Here is a 6,000-nt window from a genome sequence, read left to right as displayed (position 1 = left end):
AGAGCAAGAGAGATAGCGAGAGAACACGATGGAGAGAGAGAATGAGACAGATGGAGAGACACAGAGAGAGACACAGAGAGAGAGAGAGAGAGACAGAGAGAGAGAGATGTACTGTACATATGTAGGATTTTAATTTGACCTATATTGCCACAGCAAAATAATCCTGCAGCAACAGGATTTGAACGTTTAGTCCATAATGTTGCTTGAGCGATGGTTAGGCTATTAGCTGGTCAAAAATAGGCTGCATGAAAAGTGAAATACTGTTCATATAACCGTGTGTTAGTGTGGGTTTTCAGTGAATATATGTCAATTACAAAGTTAATCTGAGAAGTTCCATCCTAAAACTGACAGCCTGGCCAAAGACGTCCCTACTACCCACACCCGCATCTGGCTCTTCCACTTTTCTTACTGATAAGTGGTCATTCATTCATTGCTGTGTGAGTCAAGTAAAGCATTGTCTATTACTGTGAATTGCTCAGTAAAATACATATGCCTACTCAGCACAGTAACCACATGACATTATCATTGCAGTTAATGTCAGTAGAACAACAGGACCACAGTCACCACAGCGACTGTGACCAGTCAGTTTTTACTGCTCTCTGCATTGTTAATGATGTCCTGCCTACTATCCAATACGAACTCAGCCATAGTCACAATATGTCTGTGTCCCAAATGGCCCTCTATTCCCTGTATAGTGCATCACATTTGACAAGAGCCCTATTGGCCCTGGTCAAAGGTAGGCCACTATGAAGTGAACATAAAGTAAATGTGTGACAGAATAGTGCACTGAGAGTTCAGGTATTGTTTTGAATGAGACTCAGGTTTACTTTGTCAACAAATGTCTCTCCAGCTCGTCCTCTTTCTGTTCACTCAAGCATCCACAACAATAAGACCAATTTACTCAACTATCAGTCACATTGGGATTGGCTATATACTGTAGCTTGTGGCTTCGGAGAGAGAATGGACAACGACTATCAACAAAAACCAATCCGAGACCCTCTCCAAGGACAGCAACTTGAATGTGGGACCTCCAAGGTTTACAGCTATGCTTTTGGAACATTTCAGACATTCAAACAAGAGGGTATCGTAGGTCCCGTAGGAACATGGAACAGCAGCAGGATTTCATTTCTTAACCATAGTTGCTGGATGTAAAATAATGAAGCTATAAATCTGTCAACCCAGTGGTTTTAAACATGAAATAATCTGCTTTAGTTCTGGGAGATCACAGCATGCAAAGAAATGCTAATCCCACATAATGATGGCTGTGCATCACAAAGGTCCACTCTGTCAGGAGAAATACAGACGGGCAGAGGGAACACACTGTGCGCGTGGGTGCGTCGAGTGTGTCTGTGTGAACTTTGAAGAGAGTGGCAAGCCATTCAGTGGCTCTCTCTGTGGAACAGATATGTTGTAACAGTGGAGGGAAATACTGTATAGCTACTCTCTTAGAAAAAAGTGCTATCTAGAACCTTAAAATGGTTCCTCCGCAGTCCCCGTAGAACCCTTTGAAGAACCTTTTTTGGTTCAAGGTAGAATCATTTTGGTTCCATGTAGAACCCTTTCCACAGAGTGTTCTACAAGGAACCCAAAATAGTTCTCCCTGGAACCAAAAAGGGTTCTCCTATGGGGACAGAAAGCCTTTTCTCCTAAGATTGTACCATTTACTGAAGAGACATAGTTTGATGTGACAGTTTGACGTGTTTTAAATCCATTTCCTTTTTAACTACAGATTAACCTCGAGCCATACGTAATCTGGGGATTATCCACTCTGTGATAAATGCATATGATGTGCTTTTGAAACGTGTCCCCAATCCTTCTGTGAACATACTGTCATTCATGTTTTTAGTTTAGTCTTACACAGAGGAACGCTGAAAGAAGCATTGATTTCCCTCTGTTTCTTCTTGTGTTTCTCCCACAAAGAGGTGTCTAGGTCATGTCTAGTTGGTGTCTGGAGCAGGGGAAGCGGAGAGTGGAGAGGAACAGTAGAGGCAGGAGGAAGGCGAGGGAGGAAAGGAGCAGTGGCAACGAGGGGAAGGGGAGACCTACGACCTCGAGTCTGCACACTGTGTTTACTCGCTTTATCTTTGAGTTTTCTGTCTCTCACTTTTTTCTCTTAGCAGTGGAGAAGGCTGGGGTGGGTGTAAAACTGTGCTGGAGACTGAAAAGAGAGAGAGAGAGAGAGAGAGAGAGAGAGAGAGAGAGAGAGAGAGAGAGAGAGAGAGAGAGAGAGAGAGAGAGAGAGAGAGAGAGAGAGAGAGAGAGAGAGAGAGAGAGAGAGCAGAAGAGGGAGACAGAGAGAGAGGGAGGCCTACAGAATATACATTTAAAAAAAGGCTTCTTCTGTGTTCTGCAATAATGGCCCGAATGTGACTTATTCCTTCTTTACGTGTTTTGATTTAAATTCTCCTCAGTATTTGGTGTTCAGGCTTAAGGGGCTTTGCAGGTGTGGCTCCCTTGCGAGCACTAAATTGAATTAAACTGCTGAAAACACTCCCACTCTCTGGCCAACATATTTTCTTGTGATGTTTTCATTTTCATACGGTTTTTAGTACATTTATCTCTAGCCATTTTTTAAATACGGTATACCTGTAAATAGAATTTTCTCAACAGACTCACTAGAATATAAATCAAGAGAATGGTTCAGAATAGAGATCAATGACAGAAAACCGTCTAAATACAAGCATATTAGTCTCCTTTTCAGCACCAATTGGTAAAAATAGTCTGATCTTGCATATTATTTAGGGTTTGAAGTGTTTATGAATAATACAAAAACAGGTTTGGAGAGCCTTTGCCAATACAGATTCATCCTAAAAGTTTTCACATTCAGTTGTTCAATCCATGAAATATTGGAAAGTGAGGAAGTGTACAATAGGTGTTGAACAGTAGTCCCAGAAATCTACCCTAATAATCCTCACTAATCATGGAAGTGTGATGACTAGGGTCCAGTCGGGGTGAACCGTGCGCAGGTTCCAGGTTTAAACTGCTATGTGGTCTGGGTTCCATAACGATTCATACAAGCTACACGTTCCAAATGATTGCATGATGCGTAATACGTCAGCCTATTATGATCCGCTATTGCCAGAGATCCTCAGGAACACCTACACAAATGCAAAATCACGACGTGATGGAATGATGCAAAATGTAAGGAAACTAACCCTAAAGTGACACTTGTAAATGTATTCCGGCATAACTGACAGTGGCTCCAGATAGTGGGTAATATTTAACACGATGCAAATTGTAATAAAAATACAGTGAAATGCCTGGCCGTATAACTAAAACGTTCTAGAAATCATAAATCAATTGGGTAGATTTGGCGCTATACTGTCATTTGCAGGTGGCTACAGAATCTTGGGTCTCCACATTTCAGTTATAAGGCCAACATTTCAAAAACGACACTGTGGAAAAGGTAATATGTCGATATGCTTCAGTTCGCTGCCATGTGACTGGTTTCACATTTGTCTCAAGCGATCAGAAGGTACAAGAGATATAAAACAATTGTAATTTATATTTACAATCCCCTTATCCAAATGGTTTACTAATTTACCTAGCTCTTATCGATAGCTCTTATCAGTTTGTAAATTACAGTGCATGGAGAACGGTGTTGTTTCTATAGAGAGAAAAAAGAAAGTAGATGTGGTTCCACATGGAACGGACAGGTTGCTCAGCCTTATTCATCGTTACATCATGCTTTATGGTGGTGGAAGTACGAGGGAATTAATTCAAGGTCAGAATACGGCGTATCTGTGGACAAACTTTCGCATGCTACTCTCATGCCTAAATTAAAGGTCGGAATAGGAGTAGAGAGAAAGGGTCATAAAAATGATGTTCCATTTACGCACGCATAACTCGGGTCGCTAGCCTTATCGCACCCTTCATTATAATGTTTTCCTAGGAAATTACTGTTTGCATTTTGGAAACATTGTAGTTCACACAGGTGGCTGTCCAGGTACATAGTAACGCATCAACGTGAAATTCATTCAAAGTTAATTAATGGATAAATAGATAAAAGGTCATTCCCCATAGGGCTTATCTCGTCTGATGTTTTCATTAAAGCAAAGAAAAACTATTAATTATCAGCGTGCAGTCACCCCTGCCAATACAGTTAATTGGCAATTTGATTAAATTTCAGGATTTAATGTGTGTGTAAAAGTAGGGTATTCATCTCTCAGAGATATAGTCCTCTCCGCTGACTGGTAGTCTGTGAGGGAAATGTCCATTAATAAAAATTATATGATTTATGGCCAACTTTTAAAATGACTGAGCCATTTAATCAGCACAAGATGTGCTACGGTTGTAGAGATATGGAGGACAAAGGATTTACAGGGGATTGCCTTCACCTGACGACTCTGATTCCATTTCAGCGGACTTGCAAGACATTCACACATTGATAACCTGCAACAAATACAGTACTAGGTGTTGTTTCAGTATCTCATCTAGGTATAAGTCCTGTCTGCAGCCTTGTCAAATGGTTTGCACAATATTCCTTTCAAACTCACAGTGAGACACATTGAATGGAGTACATTGAATGTAGCCAAATGCTGATGATGCTTCTTCTTAAAAAAAAATATTTCCCTGTTCTGCTTCAATAAAGAGAGAGGCAGCCCTTCTCCTCAAGGAGGAGAGAGAGGAAACAGAACTTCATAAAGGATGAAAGGAATAAAAATATCAGCGGAATGGTGGTGAGGAAAGAACACAAACTGGCTCTTTAGAATCCTCATCGGAATCTTCCTGAGCCATGGCCCCTCACAGAGCTCACAGAACACGGCTACCACTTAGAATGTTAGAACAGAGAGGAGCCCCCCGAGTTCTCCTCAGGCAGACCACATCACATCATCTATGCCTGCCTACCAGAGAGAAAAGGTCTGGGACCGACGGCCAGCCGCCTGTAGTGCTCTCGCTCTCTCTCATCTTCATTATCATTTCAAGCTTGGCAGGCTCCCGGATTGGAGAATACATCGCAAGGAGGAAACGGGAACGCCTGCAAGGTGAATTAATGAAGAGAGAATGAGAGGAGGAAGAGAGGAGAGGAGGGCCTTGGCAACGAAGAGGTGAGAGATAAACCCAGATTAGCTGGAGTCCAACAGAGAGAAGGTAGGAGTCAGCTTTAATTGTTGACTCTCTGGATGGGTGGAACCATTTACGGTGGGCTCCAATTGCAGTCAGAACACCTAGATACTGTACCATCAATAAATAAACGTTAACCTGGATAGAACCGAGAGAATCAAAGAGGATCAGATGTTCAGCTGGTTCTACATCATATAACATCAGCCATGCGGGCTAAATCAACGGGGATCACAGGAGGCTGGTGAGGGGAGGATAGCTCGTAATAACGGCTGGATTGAAGTGAATGAAATGGTATCAAACACACTGAAACCAGGTGTTTGATACCGTTCCATGCAAGCCATTACTATGAGCCCGTTATCCCCAATTAAGGTGCTACCTTAATGGTCATTGTTAAGCTTATCATTAAACTACCAGCTTCGTGGTCATCATCACTCAGACATAAAGGATGCCTCAGTAGACACGACGGTGGGCCATATGGATGGAGTCTTCCCCCATCTAATACCATGTCAGCATCATTCAGATTTACTGAGCTGCAACGCGATCTACGGAACAAAATCAATCCAGTGAGAGAGCACTGCCTGACAACACCCATAGTCAAATACTGGCCAATGGTGAGGCTGATTTGATTTTTACCTTTATTTAACGAGGGAAGTTACTTTAAGAACAAATTCTTACTGACAATGATGGCCTACACTGGCCAAACCAGGATGATGCTGTGCCAATTGTGCGACGCCCTATGGGACTCCCAATTACGGCCGATTGTGATACAGCCTGGAGTCGAACCAGGATGTCTGTAGTGACACCTTTAGCACTGTGCCACTCAGGAGCTGGCAGAGATACAGGGAAACATGACGGATTCCTCAATACAGAGGAAGGAGGGCCTGTGAATATGATATAAGATACACAGTGAAGCAGAAAAACAAACAAAAACATAAC

Source organism: Oncorhynchus gorbuscha, linkage group LG24 (assembly GCF_021184085.1).
Source record: "Oncorhynchus gorbuscha isolate QuinsamMale2020 ecotype Even-year linkage group LG24, OgorEven_v1.0, whole genome shotgun sequence".
In the NCBI taxonomy this organism is placed as follows: Eukaryota; Metazoa; Chordata; class Actinopteri; order Salmoniformes; family Salmonidae; genus Oncorhynchus; species Oncorhynchus gorbuscha.
This window is presented reverse-complemented; position numbering follows the sequence as displayed.